We start from the raw sequence: 20642 nt of genomic DNA, 5'->3' as shown, positions 1-20642 counted from the left end.
TTCCTTCTTATTTTACTTTCTTCTTGAAGTGCCCTTAGGGCTCAAAGAACTCACTCTGAATCTTTGTTTAGGTAAAAGAGCGTGCTTGACTCATCTAGAATTTTGCTGGATGAAATGGACAAATAAATTAATTTCAGTGTGGTTAATAAGTAGGTTTACATATTATAATTCTCTAGCGATTTCTGAAGATGGTTCCTAACAAAGCAATGTCTTTAATATATGAAAAATATGAGTACTGACAAAAATAATTGGGGCCAAAATGACTTTCAAGAGACCTTACAATCACTGCATATGGCAGTGCCCCACAATCAGACACTTGGCTCAAACTAATAAAATAAAACATACATAAACTATTCTTATTGACATTTCAGCTAACGGTCATGGTCTGTTAAGCAAAGTCCACTGACAAATTCTTCCTCCAATAACTCCTGAGGTTCGTAGACAGGATTGTCAAAACATACCTCTTGCATTTCCCAAACTTTTTCAGTCTGCTTTTCACTGAGGAACAGATGAGATTATTTGTAGATAGAGAAGACTTCCTAACCGGCTTTCATTTCTATTAATGTAGGTCCACATTTTAGTAATTAAAATATTGGGCAAAGAATTGATAATATTTCAAATTTGGAAAAGATTTATGGAAAAGATGTCTTTCATGTTATCCAGAAGTTGCACAATTATATATCTTGCTTTATTTTAAGACGTAAGCATTTAACCCAACGAGCCTGCATCTACTGGTATGAATTAAACCTACACCAAAAGGTATATAAAAGTGGCAGAATAGAAATGAATATAGACAAAGAAAAACCCTTCAAGTTTCTCACTATAACAAAATATCTCCACTGTGATCCAGAACAAAAGGATAGCTGTTTCAAGTGCCAAATAGGGAAAAAGTTCAAAAGAGTAAGCGTAATTATTTAATAGAGTTCCGTCGGTGACATTGATTAAATCTGTCTCCCCAATAAAATCATTGTGACATCTCATAACTATAAAGGATAGGGCTCCTGTTTTAAGCAGTTATACTTACAACAGGTAAATTACTTTTCAAGCTGTCTTCACATTTGCTTCCAATCCAGTGCGGACAGAACAGAAGGAAATGGGGCTATAATACCATCTGAGTGATTTACGGTGGGCATAAGAAAAGGCACTACTCCCTGAAAGTTTATACACTCACAGATAAAGGGGTTGCATGACCAGGGTGATATACATCTGGCTCTGCCCAGAAGTTGAGTGACGCAGTACATCATGATTCTGGGTGTCACCAAATGAATGAATTGGCTGCTAGAATTAATACTGTGCCTTTGAGCAGAGATTTGAAGGGAAAAGGGAAGAGCAAACATACTGGTCCTATTCTTATCAAATTGATGCATCAATGCTGGATCTGGGTATCTTAACTCAGCACCCAAAAGCAACTATGGATGAGCTTCAGGAAATCTATGAACAACTTGAAATTAAATATGCGCCATTTTATAGGCATTTTACAGGGGAAGAAGATCTGTATATTTCACTGGGTTCTCTGTATAGGCTACAGTCACAAACACAAGAAAAAGATTAAGCATCACTCTTTGTAAATAACTTGAAAATTAGAGAAAGGAAGATTTGCATGCTTTAAATTTGTTGTAAACTATTAATTAAAAAAATCTACCACAACTTCTGACGCTCATGTTCCAACATTTTTTCCTCCAAGCATACTCCCTATTCCACTTAAGAAATTGTTGAGTCTGAAAAACAATCAAATAAGTACAATTGCACTCTTCCCTGCCTTTAGCTCCAGACTCCATCTCAGCACAACTTGCCTTCCTCAGGCTCTCCATCCCAGGGCTATCGATCCCATGTAAGTTCCACTGTGTCTTGTGTCCTCCTGACCTCCTCACCTTTGCAGACACAGCTTTTTCCGCCTGAAATATTACCTCCACCTCCAGTCTCCAACTGATTAACCCTACTTGTCCTCCAGGATTTCTCTCTGGTGACCTTTGATCAGGACCCTGGGCAAATCTCTGTCAATGCACATATCAAGCTGCATTGAAATAATGTGCTTTCACAGTTTCTTTTTTCCATTACTAAATTGCAGTGTTCCTTGAAATCATTTAGAAATTCATTCACTTCAGTGAGCTCACAACATCACACAGCATCTGGTACATAGAGTAAATAGTCTTTACTGAATATACATGGTTTAGAAAAAAATGAGTTGTAGTGACCAAAAAGGTTTAAAGAGTTTTCCTTTTTAGAATGCATATATTTTTAAACAAAAGAAAATTATAAGCTAAAGCAATGAATGGAATCGATTTCATGCAGAAAGAAACAACGTAGAAAGATATCTGGCAATAAGGGAATCTTCCTGAAGCCACTGAGTGATTAAATTCCTGTCACATAGTTGACACCTTGAGGCCCACTGTCTCTTGAATCATTAATCACATGTTCCAGTTGAAAGTACCTTACAATTCACAATTTTTGTAAACAACACATATTGAAGTTCATAAGGAAGAGATGGAATTCATATTTTGTCAGATAGCTAACCTAGCAATATTTTATTTTCAAATTTGAACTTAGCCAAATTCCACCTACTTACTCTCCTAATTGTTTTCTTAAGAGCAGTGATTTTCCACTGGTTGTGCAGTAGACACAGTCATACACCAACCATAGGTCTCTTTGGAACTGGAGGATTTATGATACACTTACTGATTGTGCTGCTGCTTCATAGCTTCCAACTGTGACACGTAACTCTGCTTGCTGCAGGGAGCCTGCTCATCCAAGTCTCACTCTGTCTCTGAGAGCAGTTTACATTCAATGAGTGGTTCAAGGGGAACTAAAGGCTCTACTACTCCTTATGTCAAGACCACTCAGAGGACTATTGCAGTTTCAGAGATTCTTGTGGGATTGAGTGACCTCTTCTGAGACGCTCTGGTAGCCGATCTTTTCCCTTTGCCCAAAGATGCTCCTTTGCTTCCTCTCTCACCATTCCTTGACCCAACAGGTGCTAATTCTGAGTGTGTTTCCCAACAAACTCTGGCTCTTGTGTCAAGAATAGACTCTAATGGACAAAAATACAAATATAGGAATTAGCTTGGAGACTATTGTAGTCCTGGGAATCAATCTTTTTTTTTTTTTTCCTGGGAATCAATCTTGATCATAGGGGGTGCAAAATATTTGGATTTGGAATATATTTTGAAGTTAGAGACAACAAATTTCCTGACATGTTAGGTGTATGTTGTAAGAGAAAAATGGGGACTCAAGGATGACTCAACTTATGATGGCATAGTACTGAAAAAAATAGTGGGGCATGGCCTATATTTGGGGCAGATACAGGGAGGGGTAATTGAGAATCCATTCTGAAGTATGTTCAGTTTGAAATGTCAACTAGACATCCAGTAGAGATGTCAAGTAAACAATGAGATTTATGGGTCTGCAATCTGATGGAGCACTATGAGTGGGAGATGCAACTTTAGAAGTTTTCATATACTAATTTTTAAAGCCATGAGACTAGATGTGACCTCCAACAGGATAAACAAAAAAAAAAAAGAGAAAACCAAAGTCTGAGACTGGAAATGCTCTAATTTAGAGACTGAAGAGAAGAGAAGGAACCTGCAAAGGAGATGAAGATGGAATGATCATTGAGGTAGGATAAATCCCAGAAATAGTAAAGACTTGGAAGAAATGTGGGGAAGTATGAAAAAGAGAAGGGTATGGTGAACTACTTCACAGGCTACCTATAGGTCAAGTAAATTGGCTTTAATTACTTTGGTAGTGATATTGATGATAACATTTTTAACAGGTGATGAGAAAGAAAACTGGATGAAGTAAGAACATGTGAGGAAGGGGGGGAAAAACACCTGTTTTAGGCATTTTACTCCAAAGGGGGGCAGAGTAAGAGTAGTTGGCAGAGAAAGTGGAAACTGAAAAACTGTTTCTCTTAAGAAGTAACAGTATATGTGTATGTTGATGGGAATGATCCAGTAGAGAATGAAAAAGTGATGATATAAGATAAAGAAGGAATTATATCTTGAGCAATGAGCTTGGGCTAAGCAAGAGACAGTAGGGTCTCTATACAAATGAAAACAGTGGCATGAGATGTAAGCATGAAAATATTGTAAAGATAAGAAATATTGTAATATGTTGGAAAAAAGCCAATATATACATATAAAGTGTTACTTATGGTGATGGGCTTACAAATTATCGGTTGAAGTGGTTTCTATAATTTTGTTAGCCAGAAAAAAATACAGCCTATTCAGGTAAGCCTGCTGATATTTTAAAGCATAAAGTAAAGACTTTTAAAGATTGAATATTTGAAACCTTTTGTCAGTATTATAATTTTAACAGTTAAATGATAACCTATTTTCTTAATATGCAATAGGTCCAAAACCAAATATTATATGCGTCATTAGAAATATAACTGGGGGTCTCCTAGGTGGCTCAGTTGGTTAAGCATCTGCCTTCAGCTCAGGTCATGATCCCAGGGTCCTGGGATAGAGTCCCACATTGGGCTCCCTGCTCAGTGGGGAGTCTGCTTCTCTCTCTCCCTCTGCCTGCCACTCTCCCTGCTCATGCTTTCTCTCTCTCTGTCAAATAAATAAATAAAATCTTAAAAAAAAAAATACAGCAGTGACCAAAGTGTGTTTTTTCCTATATATTAATATAAGGCAAACACTTCAAAGCACATGTTAATGGAGAAAAAGCTGGAAAATATGCTTAGGAAAAATAAATATTGTTAAGGATTTTTTAAATTAATAATCAAAAACAAAACACCAAAATGTTTTGTTTAAAGCTAGGCTTTAATCATATATTACACAAAAGTAGTCAAATTACTGTTATTTCCAAGGGCATTTGGGAGGTAATATATTGCCAAGAATGGAAATTTAATATCAAAACAGATTAGAAAAGGTAGTTAGCATTGTCCATATATCCTGATTTGACTAATTAGTTTCATGTAATCCATTAAATCATCAGCCAGATTTACAGTAGCAAATCTGGTAGCATTGGATCATACTACTTAAAAACAGGAGCATCTGGCAACAATTAACCTAAGAGGAAATTTCCTTTTCCATTTTTATTATTATCACATAAGTTTAAACTCCATTTAGGCTATCATTTATGTTTATTCAGAGACAGACTACTTGTAAACATATCCTTTTCTTCTAGCTCCTGCTCGTCTTTTAAAAATTTTTATTTCAAAAAATAAAATAAAATAAAATAAAAAATAAAAAATAAAAAAAAATAAAAATTTTTATTTCAGTTTTGATCTTTGCCCCCATTTCCTCTTTGGGTTAAATTTTCTCCATTATGGGTTTGCTGGAAAAAAAAAAATCTCAACTACTATCATTTGCACCAGAGGTGAATTACTACGATTAAGTGAAGGGATATTTGTTGCAGTATAAATGCCCTATTTGTTAGACAAAGCAATCTAGTCGTCCTAAGATCTTCTGTTACCACAGAAAAGCTGGAGCTCTGAGAATAGAAATCTGGAGCTAATGCTTTACAGGTGACTTAAAATTTGCAGTTGGTCTTGACCCTTGCAATGTCAATCCATTTCCTTGTATAGATCAACTCCAATCAATTTGTTTGTGTGAGTTTCTGTAAGAATAACTTCCCTTTAAACTGCCTCCCGGTCATTTACTCTTTGTCAAGCAGGTGGTACAATTGTTTCCGTAATTGCTAGTAAGCAAGGAAGAGTGGTCAACATTACGGTAAACTGAGATGTCTAAAGTCTGAGAACTTTCGCTTCCTATGAGGTCTTGGTGAGTAGCAGTTACACTTATCACTGCAGAAACAGAGATGAAGCGATTGATCTATCATCTGTCTATCTATCTATCATCTATCTATCTATCTATCTATCTATCTATCTATCATCTATCATCTCCCATTTCTCCCCATATATATGATCCCCCTGCTGAGGTACTTCCTCCAATCCCATATTTTTAAGAATCCCTGGTTACAAAGGTCCACCATTACTAAGCACAAAGAGAAATGGATCCTTGCACTCTGGCCGGGCATTTTTAAAAAGTATATAAATAAATAATCAAATCTATTTTTTGAGTGTTTGTGTGATAAGTATTCAAAACACATCTTTCATGATGAATGAATTTTGTACAAAGTCTTTAAGACATTGATTTTTTTTGTTTTTGTTTTTGTTTTTAATTCCCTTGGTCATGTTTCTGCTAATTGAGAAGTCTCATTACAGTTGAGAAGTCCTTTGAAAACGCCATACTTTTCTCGCTGTTGCTGCGTGGTCAAGCACTGTCAGGTTTCTGGTCTCAGGACATGGAATCAAGAAAAGAAATAGAGAAAATGGTATTCTATAGGGCCTCTTCTTCGTTTTACCTTTTTTTTTTTTTTTTGGTAGACTCCCCACTCAAACTAGAGCTTCTTACTCATTGAATAATCTACATAAGCTATTAATCTTATTTGCTTCTTCAGCATATAGAAAGCAAGAAGATGATGAAGTTAGGTATTTGTAGCTGTTTCTTAAGCAACAAGGCAAAAGTTTAAATTACTTGTTGCCATTAATATTGAAGACAAATATGGGAAATTGAGTTGAAATTGTATCCTTTAGGAGCCGCCTGGGTGGCTCAGTGATTGAGCCTCTGCCTTTGGCTCAGGAAGTGATCCCTGGGGTCCTGGGTTTGAGTCCTACATTGGTCTCCCCATTGGGGGACCTGCTTCTCCCTCTGCCCATGTCTCTGTCTCTCTCTGTGTCTCTCATGAATAAATAGGTAAAATCTAAAGAAAAGAAAGAAATTGTATCCTTTAAATAAAATAGCCTAGGAAAAATAATTCTATATTTTGCTAAAACATCTCTCCAATACCTATTTAGGCTGATAGCCAGGGCTGTTTTCTTGGTCTCAAGACTCATGCTAAGCTTTAAAGCCTGTGTGAGTTAGTCGGCATGTGTGTGTGTGTGTGTGTGTGATTGTGTGTGTGTGTGTGTGTGTGTGTGTGTATACATGAATACATCCAGTAACATTTGAAATAAAAACTTCTATCACTCAACCATGCAACTCAAATACAATGTATAATAGAAAATCACCATATGGAAGATTCACACACTGTGGGGTGTAAACATCAAACCCAATGTCTTGAAATATTTAAAGCCATATGTGGTAACAAATGTTTGCATCAGTAATCTGGGTGTAAACTGAATTTTTGGTGCAGTATTTGTATCCCCTGGCTTAATTAACCTGTTTCATTTTTCTCTATATTTGACAATATGAAAATTTACAAGTGCATTTTAATAACTTCTCGTCTATTTTCCTATGTTTCCTGTATCTCAGTAACAATTGGAACTCAAATTCTTTGGCAGATCACATTTGTTCCAATTGAAAATAAAAATGTGTTCTGGGATGGGAAAGGCAAGCTGGGCTAGGGACAGAGATGTAGTCAGATGCTTTTGGACCACGGTTCATGAAAACTTCATTCCTTCTGGTGAAAACCCAGCCTGATAAATTGAATCCTGTGACATGGAAAGTCATGTCATATTATGAATTCTGTTGACGGAATGCTGATGACAAAAAGTTTACAGATTATTTAAGTAGCAGAATGAGAGCTTTTCAGATTATAAATTTATGTTAATATTTTAGATTAAACCTGATTTTATGAAATATATTGTTTCTTCAAAAATTGGAATAGGAAGAATTGCAGAAGAGCAATGCAGCTCTTAAAAAGCCACAGGCAGCCCAGCAGAGAGCTGTAGGGCAAACACTGCCTATAGAGGAGTATTGTATAGAGCAATTAGCAGGAGGCCCTAATATGCCTATCATGCTCAGTCATTGGCTGGGAGCTGCCTAGGGAGACTGCTTTTGACTCAGATATAGTAACCGAACCCAGAGGTATGGTAACTCCAGGCTGTTATCTGACTGAACCCTCTGCAACAGGTTGATTCTTGAAGATATATCTGAGTGGTACACATTTATTGCCTCCGCATTAGCAAATACCAGATTTTTAAAATACCATTCATAATAACAACAAACATTAAATGGTACTAGGTATTAATTTAACAACAACAACAACAAAGTACTGTAAGAATTTAAGGGGAAAAAAAAGTAAACCTAGGGAAATCATAATAGAATAATTAAATTTAGAAGTATGCGATGATCAGGGATAGCGATAATCCATATAAATAATTACTCTACAAAAAGTAATAATTTACAAATTCAATAAGTTTCCAGTTGATAGCTTAGAAAAATTTATAAAAATATTTATGAAATATTATATCTTAAAATATCCAAGACATTCGTGAGAAGACTAAAAAAATGAGGAGGTTTGTCCTACCAAATATCAGGGCTAATCATAAAGCCATAATAAATAAAAAAGTTAGAGAAAGTAATAGATCTGTCAGATGGTGGGGTCAGTGCTGCGAGAGAACACCCCTGCAGGGAGAAGCCCCAGAAAAGGCTGGCTGGGGCTGCTGAGCCTGCTGCTGGGCCAACAATAAGGGGCCAGGAGGAAAACATATCAAGACTAAGAAACCGGCAGCCCCATCAGCTAAAGTGAGTAACTCCAGCCCTAGGAAGACAGGCCTCTAAAAAATGTGGGAAGAATCTAAAGAGTTACTGGTTGAAAAAAGTCAGAGCTAGAAAGCGACTAGAGAAAGGTGTACATGGGAAGTTTGCACTGAGTATCCTAAAGCCAGCCCAATCAGACAGCATGCTGGGATGGTGTTCCCAACTGGCAGGACAGGCTGGCAACTTCCTTCCAACCATGAAGCTAAAGGAAGAAGCCTTCTTCTACCATCACAACTGCAAAGAGCCAGGCATCACAGGACTTGTGAAGCTTGTCAAGGAGGCTTACTCAGACATCCCATAGTTTGAGAAAAACAATCCCCATTATGACCCATCCAGCAAAGAAGACAACCTCAAATGGTCCGTGTTGGATGTACAATTTGTTCCCATGATGAAGTGTTTCATTACTCTAGCTGAGCTTAAAACCCATCACTGAGCCCTTAAAAAATATGGCTCTCTTAGAGAAGCAGACCATAAAAAGGGCTCTTAACTTAAGAGAACAAACTAAAGTTTGCTGGAGGGGAAATGGATGGGGGAAGGGCTAAACAGATGATGGGGATTAAGGAGGGCACTTGTGATGAGTACTGGGTATTGTATTTAAACTAACGAATAATGAATCACTAAATTCTACTTCTGAAACTAATATTACGCTGTATGTTAACTAACAGGAATTTAAATAAAAAACTGAAACATTAAAGAATATATATTTGTCTCTATTCACTTGCCAGAGACTCTCAATTCAGTCTCTGACCCTAGAAGAGTTTGATTTTATTGAACCTGGAAAAAAAAAAAAAAAAAAAAAAAAGGAACCAAGTTAACTGGAGACACTGTTGCTGGAATGTGTAAGAAGTTAGCTACTCCAAAGAAGTCAAGCTTTTATAAGACAAAAGAAGGTGAGGAAGCTTGCTTGTTATGTTCACCAGAGGTTGTGTACATTGGTGGTTTTCAGGTACTCTTTTCAATAAAACACTAATATGAACAAAAAAGAAGGTAATAGAATTAACTAAGGACTTAAAAAGAAGCCTATCAATCTATCATATTTTAATAAACAATGAAATGGAAATATAAATAAATATGTAAAGGACAGGATCATCATTCAGTGTTACAGGACAAGTGATTTCATCAAATGGAGTTTTGGAAAAGAAATGGAGCCATATTTCATGTCATACTTAAAAGTTAAATACAAGTGACATCACCAAGATGATCACATCTTGGCTGTTTCTGACTTTGATCTTTCTCACAAGAGCGATTAACGTCTACTAAAGAACAAGACACCACCGAAATGATCCTAGAACACAGGGGGAGGCTGACTCACCCTTACACCTTGAGACCAAGACAGATTGCATTAGAGGGATAAGAGAAGAGGCCACATTTTAACCACATTGCCCTTCCCCCAGACAATGCAGACCATGAAGAGAGAACTCCTCTGAGACTTTAGTTCTTCCAGTAGGAAATGACAACCCAGGGGGAACAACCAGCCTCCGCCAGTATAGGGGTCATTCTATGAGACCCCTACTCTGATCTTGCCCCACAGGGATTACAGAAAATCTGTAGCCCCAAGCAGAGGTTATATTTACATGAGATAAAATAGACTTTAAACTAAAAATGGAAAAAAGAGACAAAGCCAAAATATAATGATAGAGAGGTCAGTACATCAAGAAGTTATAAGATTTTTAAATATTTGTGTGTCCAGTACTAAAGCACCTAAATATACAAAGCAAAATTAACAGAGCTGAGGGGGGGAATAAAAATACAATAATAGTTGAGAACTTTAGTACCCTGCTTATAACAATGGATAGACCGTCCAGTCAGTGAAAATATAAGGAAACTGTGGATTTGAAGAACACTATAGACCAAGGGGACATAACAAACATACACAGCACATTCTAACCAGCAACAAGCAGAATATACATTCTTCTCAAGTGCTCCGGGAACATTTTCTAGGATAGTTATATTAAGCCATAAAATGTGTCTTAGCAAATTCAAAATTGAAATTATACCAAGTATCATCTCCGACAACGAGGGCGTATAAATCTAGAAATCAATAAAAGAGAAAACTAAAAAATTCGTGAACACATATAAATTAAACACCACTCCCCTGAACAACTAATGGATCAAAGAAATTATAGAGAAAATTTAAAAAAAAGTTTTTTGAGACAAAAATGGAAACACAGCATACCAGATCTTATGCAATATACATAGCAATAGCGTTTTTTTTTTTTTTTTTTTTTAAGATTTTATTTATTTATTCATGAGAGACACAAAGAGAGAGAGAGAGAGGTACAGGCAGAGGAAGAAGCAGGCTCCATGCAGGGAGCCTGACATGGGACGCCATCTCAGGTCTCGAGGATCACACCCTAAACTGAAGGTGGCACTAAACCGCTGAGCCACCAGGGCTGCCCAGCAAAAGCAGTTTTTAAGAGAGAAATTCATAGCAATGAACACCTATATTAAGGAGCAAGAAAGATCCCAAATAAACAACCTAACTTTATGTCTGAAGGAACTAGAAAAAGAAGAACAAATTGAGGCCAAAGTTAGCAGAAGATGAGGGTGTTGGAAGGGGAATTGGAGAAAGGTGGTCAAAAGTTATACAGTTATACAACAGTAAGTACTAGCAATGAACGTACAACATGATGACTATAGCTAATGCTGCTGTATGACACATAGTGCAGTTGTAAGAGAGTAAATATTAAGATCACAAGGATATTTTTCCCTTTTTCATTTCTTTATTGTAACTAGATGAGAAGATGGATGTTAGCTGAATCATTTTAATAATTTCACAACAATGTAAATCAAACTATTATGCTGTGTGCCTTAAATTTATATAGTGATGTCAGCTATTTCTGAATAAAATTAAAAAAAAAAATCAAATACAGGAGGATGAGAATCTAAATAGGAAAGCTACTACTTTAAAATTTAGGAAAAAATGCAAAAGAATATCTTATGATGGGAAGGAGGAACTAATATTCTTACAGGAGAGACAAAAACATAGCCATAAGAAGTAGACAAATTTGACAATATTAAAATTAAAAACTGTTAAACAATCAATAAAACTAAAAGCAGATAACAGAATTAGAGAAACCATTTATAACCTACCAAATTAAAAATTAGTATTTATATTTTTAAGGCCCCACGATTTAGTAAGTTTAATAAAAAGTAAGTAACTGACAAATGAAGAGACCAAACAATTCTTAGAAGCAGAACTATGAATTATCAATACATAAGAAGAGTGGCTGAAACCTGTTAGTAATTAAAGAAATAACTATTTTTAAAGCCAGAAGTCAGTCACTTGCAATTCTTCAGATTTGGTAAAAAAAAAAAAAAAAAAAAAAAAAACCTCTACAAATATCAAGTATATTTGCTTATATATTGATGAGATTTTAAATGCACGCAACTATTTTGGAGACACATTTGTTGATACCTAATGAAATTGGATGGCACATTTGTTGATATCTAATGAAATTGAAGATGAGTATACTTTATAGCTCAGCAATTTCACAACAATATACATAGAGAAGTTTTCACAGTAGCATAAGAAGACCTGCTCCAAAATGTTTGCTATAGCATTGTCTGTAATAGCAAATATCATAATCAACTTAAATTCCCACTAACAGCAGAACAAATATTTAAATTGTGCTTAAATCGGGCAGTTTTGGCATAGTGATTTGCAATGATTTTTTTGGAGCTACACTGCCAGTGTACGAAATCCAGCTCTATCAACTTTGGGCAATTATAGCTCTATGCTTCAATTTCTTCATTTGTAAAATGGAGGTAAAAATTGTGTCCGCTTCTTGTTTTTTTTGTGTATAAAAATTAAATGATTCATATAAATAGAATTCAGATATAATCAGATACATAGTGAGCTTATAATAATTATGAGCTACTATTAATATCAGTCATATGACAATAGACAATACAACAGATAAAATGAATAAACCCAAACTATATCTATTAATGTGAATGGACTTCAAAAAGTTGCATTTAAGACATTTTTAAAGAAAAATATATAAAACATGATACAATTTACATACATTTAAAACTTGAAAATGGTACTATATATAATCAGTGAATATGTTCATTTATTTTAAAAGTTTAAATCATACATGGGAATTCATCTGTCACTGGAATATTTCATTTGAAAAAATAGACCTAAAGGACATGATGTCCAAGTGTATCTGAGCATTGCTTGGCTCTTCTCTATCTTTTTATTAATGCTTGAAATATTTGGTAATTAAATATATCATAGTGTTAATTTATTTTTTCACCAAGAGATCTGTATTTCCCAGGCTCTTAAGTTCAGTTCCCTGCATTATTCAATTTTTAGAAAGCTTCAATAGCTCTTAAAACTACAGTTTCATTTATTTATGTAAGTATTCTTTGGTAATAATTAGACCTAATCCATATGTGATATGAATTGATTTTATAATGTAAATATGTAATAATCCCATTACTGAAATGTATACAAGGTAACTAATATAATATTTTGATAAGTACAGAACATTGGCTACAGAATTATTCCATCAAAAACAGAAACAAAAAAGCAAGTAGTACAGGACATTCAAAACAAGAATTGAAAACTGGGGCATCCTGCACATATGGTGAAAGAATTATTTCCTTCAGAGCTTCCAATGATGCCTGACCTGTGCCTATGCTCCATTTCTTCTATATGTTCTCATTTTGGTAGCCTTTCTGATAGACAAAATAGTCCCCATAAATCCTTCTCAGAGCCTGTGATGAGGGCCTTGCATCATTCAGACAAGGGGTTGGCAAACATTTTGTATGATGAGCAAGATAGTAAGTATTTTAGACTATATGATTCATATGACCTCAACTCTGTAGTTGTAGTGCAGAAGACATAAGCATAAATGATTTGCACATGAAAGGGCATTGCACAAGTAGGTGATTGACTACAATTTCCAGCTCTAAGTCTCTACAATGACATAGTCAGTCTCTCACACCTTATCAGAGCCCAGTGAGAGGCTATTACTTTCCTCTTAAAAGATACAAGATTGTGGTAGTTGCTTTACTCCAGAAACCCAACAACACTGTGTTGTTTTTCCACTTTGGGAAATGCCCAAGTAAATCCATATTCGCTATTGACAACAATTGTTAACTAATGAATAAGGACCAAGAAGAAAGGCCAACTGTTCCTAACTGTGCCAGGAGGATAGTAGCCTTTCTGGTCCCTGAATAATCTCTAGAGCAAATTTCTGACAGATTTATTACTTGGTGCTACAGTTGAGAATATACCAAACTATGATCCTTATCAAGTAGTTGAAGTAGTCATTTTTTATTATTCCTTGTGGTTTAGTGGAATAACCTAAGATTATCTTTGACCTTGGGAATGACTCCAAACAGCCCCATTCCTTCAATGATCTCTAAGGACTTCATTGTTGGTTGTCCCACCAATGGTTTTGGTTAAGTTAGTGGTCCATGAGTTCATCTACATCCTTTTATATGATCACAAAGGCTAGAAGCCTGTACTTTCACTTGTTTCCTTCTCAACCATGTTCATCCTATCACTGGTGTAATGTAATGTATTCAGTGCAATGAACGTTGCCATGACAAAAATGTCGGGAAATGCACACACTTGTATAGAATAAAAGACAAACTGCTAACACTTCCAGATAAAAACAAATTGCTTCAATGGGTCTAAGTATATAAGGACCCAGATTATTGCTTAACTGAGTTCATTACTGCAAATTGTAAACACGATGTCTTTTAATACAGTTACTAGATAATGATTACAGCAATGGTTGAGATATTGGTAGTCTATATCAGTCTCTAGATTATATCTGTTCTTTGATTTGGTGTTGAGGGAAGTAAAGGGATTTTAACAAACCACTCTTCTAGATTTCTTTGTTTAGCACAGTGTCCTCCTTACTTTCACCAACATGGCTAGATTTAGAGTTTACAAGTTGATTGAGGATATGTAGGCTTAATTTGACTACTGATTGATAGGTTTCCCATACTCCAAGTCAAAAAAATGTTGAGTATTGGCTATCCTTGTCTTCCCATATATGAATATTACTCAATAAAAATACTATTGCCCATAAAATAACAGCTATTATTTGTTCTGCATTTACCACGAGTCAGATATGCACCTAAACAATTTATATTAAACAATTCTTATAATTCTTTTGGGATATGGTCCTTTCTAGTTCTATTTTATAGCTACTAAGTCTGGAAATTAAAGATATTTAGAGAAATATTTAGAACTAATTCTTCTTACAATCCTATGGTCCTTACCACATTTTTTCATATCATCACAATTTGTCTTTTAGATGAAATAAAATCGATTTTCTCTACTATTCAGACATGTGTGGAATATTGAATATAACATAGATGTGTTAATGAGAAACAAAACATTCCTCTAAAAGAACTAAGCATTTGTCAGTCACCAGTCCAGCTCTTGGGACAGTGAGTTCTCAGACATTTAGTCTGCATAATACCGGTTGAAATGTCAGTTGTGAGTTTATGAATAGAAAAACAGATAGGACAGAAAGAAGGGTCAATTAAAACTAGTAAAACCTGATGTAGCAGCCAGATGGCTGACCTTTCTCTCAATATCATCTCAGGGTACCCAGGATTCTAATGTCCTGGTTTATTGTCCCAATGGCAACGCATTAGCATTGTTGGATCAGCCCACACCAAGCTGATGCACTTTCAAACTTTAAGCCAGCTGGAAAGAGACACTCATGGTTCTGGACCTCAACTCTGTGCTCTGAGTCAAGCTGTCAGGATAAGCTAAGAAGCTCTTCTTGAATTCTAACCTCTTGGTCAAAAAGGGAATACATTTCCTCTTTCAGCATTGCTAAGCTGTTTTCTTGCTCACAGGTATATGTAATGTTGGGCATGGACATGAGGTCTATTAATTGAATATGTCATTGGACAGAAAGAAATGGTTGAATCAGGCTTATGATTCAACTTGTAGGTTTCCCATTTCTTCTATTTCTGCTCTTTTTTGAATGCTATTTTTGACAGGTAATTCAATGTTTCTCTATCACTATTATAATGAGAAATTATAGCTTACATGGGTCCAGAATCCATTAGGGAGGAAGGAAGGAAGGAAGGAAGGAAGGAAGGAAGGAAGGAAGGAAGGAAGGAAGGAAGGAAAGAAGGAAGGAAAAAGAAAGAAGAAAGAAAAAAAGAAAGAGAAGAAAAAAGAAAAGAAAAAAAGAAAAAAAATTTTTAGGCAAATGTGTAGTGAAGAATTAACTTCACCCAGAAAGGTTCACTTGGCCTTAGTCCTGGCTCCTGGAAGTTAACTTCTAAAAGCTTGAAATAATCTGAGTGTTGGAATATCTTTATTCATCACGGCGGCTTCTGGGGCCACAGCTGATAGGTTATGCTAACAAGATGATTGGTGGTAAGTTAGGGTCCTCAGATCCCAAATGATCATTTTGCTAAATAGATGACTCATTGTGGGGACTGGTCAGGTCCAGAAATACCAACCATGTGATCAGAGAGTTAGAACTGTTGGCTATATGAAATCAGTCTGATCCCCAAGGGTTGGGACTAGAGATTGCATTCAACCATGTGGGCAGTAAATCATCCATGTCAACCTTATGAAGCCTCAATAAAATCTCTGGACAGTAGAGCTAGTGTGAGCATCCAGATTTGGCAATATTTCATGCACACATTGTTACACTTCAGTGCCAGGAAGGTAAACATATCCCTTGGGACAAAGAAGCTTTGCATTTGAAATACTCTTCCCAGTCTTAAATTCTGCCTCCTGTGTTCATAATAAAGTCATTTTGCCACAATAAAACTAATAGTAAATATAGTGCTTTCCTGAGTATTGTGAGGGAAATTATTAAATGTGAGGATGGTCATGGGAACCCCCACATTTTTAGCCAGCTGGTCTGAATTAAGGATGGTCCTCAAAACCCCCAAACTTGTGAATAGTGTCTAAATTCTTGGGCAGACTTGCAGTGTGGAGGCTGTGCCCTTAATCATGCAGGTATATCTCAGAGATATTGCAGGTTTGGTTCCAGACCATTGCAATTAAGTGAGTATCACGATAAAGCCAGTCAAACTAACTTTTTAGTTTTCCAGTACATGTTAAAATGTTTACCATAACCTATAGTCTATTAAGTGCTCAATAGTATATGTCTAAAAAATATACATCTTACTTAAAAAGCACTTTATTGCTAATAAAATGCTGTCATCTGAGCTTTAAGTGAACTGTAATCACTGATCACAGATCATTACAAATAAAATAATGAAGAAATTCGAAATATTGCAAAAATCACCAAAGTGATGGCATAGAGACATGAAGTGAGCAAATGTTGTTGGAAAAATGGTGCTGATAGACTTGCTCAAGGTAGGATTGTCACAAAACTTGTTTGTAAAAAAAAAAAAAAAAAAAAGAATATCTGAAAAGTACAATAAAGCAAAGCACAATAAAATGAGGTATGCTATATTTATGGATAAGATAAGGAAATAAAACAAATATATGTGCCTTGGTAGAAAGCATACATAATAAGTACGGTAAGTATTTAACATACAAAACAGATATAATTGTGAGAAGAAACTAGGATTATGGATGCTATATATTCAACTGTTTTATATGTTAAAAATTTAGTGATTGACTAAAGTAAAATGCGAGTTTCCCAGCAGCACAAGGTGTGGCCTTACTGCCAACTTACAAAATAGAATTGTCAAGTAAAATTTTGTTGTCTTCAAAGTTCAAGCTGCCACATGAGGTTGTATAGATCGTGCACTGCACAAGGGCACTCAAGAGTCAAGTGCTAGCTCTGTTTGCTCTGCCACTTGTCTTGGCGCAGGTTTGTACCTGGAGAGGTTCCGTTTCTAATTCCCATAAAATTATCACATGCACTAGCTACAGCATTTGCCCACCGTGGAAGAAGACTTCAGTTCCCGAAAAGAGATTTGAAGATATTCACTTTCCATATTCTCTTCTCTCTCGACTAGCATATTCAAAGTTAACTGTAAAACTCATGAACTCACAAAAAAAAAGGATGTACTTGAAGTTACACAAAGACAGAACAGTAGCAAAGTTCATGGAATAATGAATACCAATATTCTTATTGGGAAATGAGAAATCTTCTCGAGAAAAAATATGTCAGGCAACTCCAGTCCCTTGAGTGACCTCTTGGGATTCCTACAGATGCTCTTTGCAGAGAGCACTTTTTCTGTTCGTTATTAAATTATTTCCCAAACTTCCTTCAATTCTTTATAGTGCTGTTTGACCTACAAAAAAGGTATTGAAATAGAAGTTTCTTTTCCCTTCTGACCAAATGAGAAGGGCAAGATTTGTGGAAGTTTTTCAAGAAAGGAATGAGCTGCTTATTACGGTGAATTATGTGAAGGAAAGGGCCAACATATAATTTGGTTTCTGCTCTTCCTATTTAATCCTATTAGTTTCAGTCTTTGTGATACATCTTCTGTGCTTTCCTGAGCAGTCAAATCCCCTTTTGGTTTGAGGGGGTGGCATGACCGGCTGAGTACAGTCATAACACAGGCAAGATTCTTCCTTTAGGGTTCATATAGCAAAATAAGAACAAAAGGCTTTTGTCAAGGAGGATGAAAACCATCTTAGAAGATATGGACATGACTAACCCTGAAGCAGATACCTTTTCTCCCAAGGTGGTCCTCACCTCACAAACCCGTCTTCACTATTCCTAGAGGGAAGTTTTAACCAAGATGCCCTAATAAGATTGACTTCTTAGCTGATCGGAATTAGAAATGTTCAGAGACTGGTGTTTTTCTGAAAGTAGTTTAAATTCGTCTCAAAAGTCAGCAATCTGTCTAATGGCCTCAGCCAATTCTGTCCCCATATGGAGGAACTAAAAACAATAATTGCTACATTGGCTAAACGCTTACTATGTGCTATGACATATTTGAGCACTTTACACGTATTTACTCCCCGACGACTCACAAAACACCATATGAAGTAACTAATATTGTCATCTACAATTTACATATGAGAAAACCGAGGTGTTTAGAGACTAAAATAACTTATCCACAGTTGACGAAATCTGAGGTGATGAAGTTAGATGCAAGCCTGGGAGTCGGGCCCAGAGTCCTGACCTGCAACTTCTCTGATTGATCAGGATTATATTCAGGACAAAGAATCATAGAAATGCATAGATCATCAATGTCAATACGCTAACTAGTGCTTAAATTATGTCTGCATGAATCCTATTAAGCAAACACAGCATCTCTGGAGATAACACCTCCACTCTCTTATAATTCTGGACATTTTATAGAGTTGGGGGGAAACAATTAACCATTCCTTATGTTCAGACTGTCTGCTTGACTTAGGCAAACTGGAGAGAAGTGGCCTGGGTGCTGGTGTCTGTTCTTACAAATGAGTTGAAAAATTCCAGCAATGTGCTATCCAATTAAATGGCTGCGTTCATGCGACACTTCTCATCCAGATGGAGGGTTTTGTTTCATTATTTGCTGAAACACTTTCTTCTCGAAGGCTACAGTGTTCCCACATGCTTCAAGTAGCATTTGTGCAGTTTGAAACAATACCTTCATTAAAAGATCTGGTGAAAACTCTTTTTTTTCTTTTTTTTCTTTTTTACAGGGAAAGTATAAATGATAAGGTTTCAAACTTATCTGAAATATAAGAAAACTTACAAAATTAACAGGAATATGGTATTATCTGTAGCGAAGCAGGTGACGTTGATGGTTTCTTTTCTTCTTCTTCTTCTTTTTAATCATGAAAAGGGCCTTGATGCTAAGCAGATGGCAGCTATGTTATTCAAACCGGATGGAGAATGAGTCTTTCCTTAAATCTCTCCTCAGAAAGTGAATACAGTTACCGATCAGCAGTATGCATGCTGTTTTAAAACAGCTGTTAGAGTGAGTGGGCAAAATAACACTCCACATAAGTAAACACTCTTTCAGATACTCACATGGCCTTAGAAATTAATTTAGCAATTTTGATTGTCAACTTCTATTGTCAGTCATTATCTTCCTTCCTTTTATGTGGGCTACGTAACAGCCTTCCCATTGAAAGTTCTACCTGCAATCTCTGTCATCAAATCCAGCCTCCACACATCTGTCTGAGCTGTTTCTGAGTCATATATCTTATCAGATCATTTCAGTGCTAAACATTTTCAGTGGATGCTTGATTGCCTGCTACCAGCCCATATTGTTCAATATGGAAAACAAGAACCTTACATTTAGCTTCAACCCTCTCCAGTCTGCAGTGGCGACACATCCTGAAGATAATTGTCTTCACTTCACAATTCATCCAACAACATGAGGATAGTAGGTAAAGGTAAGGGTACCAGTCTCCTCTAGAACACCACACAGGGCTGTATGATCACTCAGAGGTAAAAGTGGTGACGTGAGGGTTTTTATAGGTAGCAAGTCAGAGCAGGATTGATAACAGTGAAGAATTATTGAAAAAAAAAAAGTAGAAGGGCAAAGAAATTCAAATGCAGAAACATGTCCCAGAGCATTCATAGTCAAACATACTTTGAAAATTAGAAGTCATGAATTATCTGAAAACTGCAAGAAATAGGGATAATCTGCTACTATCTTTAGGTGATGTCATAGAGTTCTGCAAAGCTGTCATTTGAAATGCAGGTTGGAAGACATTCAAATAATGAGTTTGACAATACTTTAAAAACTTTTATCTGCCTAGAACTGTGATGACTTTCGAGGAAATAAATTGAGGATAGGTTTATTGCCTACAGATGCTTTATGTACTAATTAAAGATTTTTATTGCTTTTTAGATTTTTATCAAATAAATGTTAAACTTAAATCAAAACAAACTTTAAAATATCAGTGAAAAAGTATATATACATATCAACTACTCATTATTTTGAAACTTATCATGTAAAGTTAAGTGAAACATTTATTGCTCTCCGTAGAAAATAAATTGACATCCACCAACAGCAGCAGTGTTCAAGTGGTCCTGTTTCAACACACCCTCCTGAATACATTTGGTCAAATTTTTTGATCTTTGACAATCTTAGACTTGAAACATGATAATTCATTTTATTTTCTCAAATTCAAACTTTTCTAACATGAACAATGCTGGGCATATGAGTTCTGTGTTTAAGACTCATTTATATTTATTGTCTATGGGCTCTCTCCTCATCTCTTGCCCTTTTTCTTTTTAGGGAAGACTTTTTTATATAGTAGGATATCAGTCTATCTGCAAA

At 35.8% G+C, this 20642-nt stretch overlaps 1 long non-coding RNA gene and 1 pseudogene across 4 annotated transcripts in view; one reads left to right on the top strand and one right to left on the bottom strand.

The window, feature by feature from the left end:
- LOC140611941 (uncharacterized) overlaps positions 1 to 20642 on the bottom strand; it is a 52874-nt gene that overhangs the window by 16659 nt on the left and 15573 nt on the right. Inside the window, exon 4 of one of the 4 annotated variants that reach the window (XR_012013251.1) lies at positions 6122 to 6244. The exons of the other annotated variants lie outside the window; for them this stretch is intronic. This is a non-coding gene — a long non-coding RNA (uncharacterized lncRNA). Of the gene's footprint in view, positions 1 to 6121; positions 6245 to 20642 lie in introns of those variants that run through there. 4 annotated transcript variants of the gene reach the window in all.
- LOC140611569 (thymocyte nuclear protein 1 pseudogene) lies at positions 6427 to 9307 on the top strand (annotated as a pseudogene).

The sequence above is a fragment of the Canis lupus genome, chromosome 20, assembly GCF_048164855.1.
Source record: "Canis lupus baileyi chromosome 20, mCanLup2.hap1, whole genome shotgun sequence".
NCBI lineage: Eukaryota > Metazoa > Chordata > Mammalia > Carnivora > Canidae > Canis > Canis lupus.
This window is presented reverse-complemented; position numbering and strand designations above follow the sequence as displayed.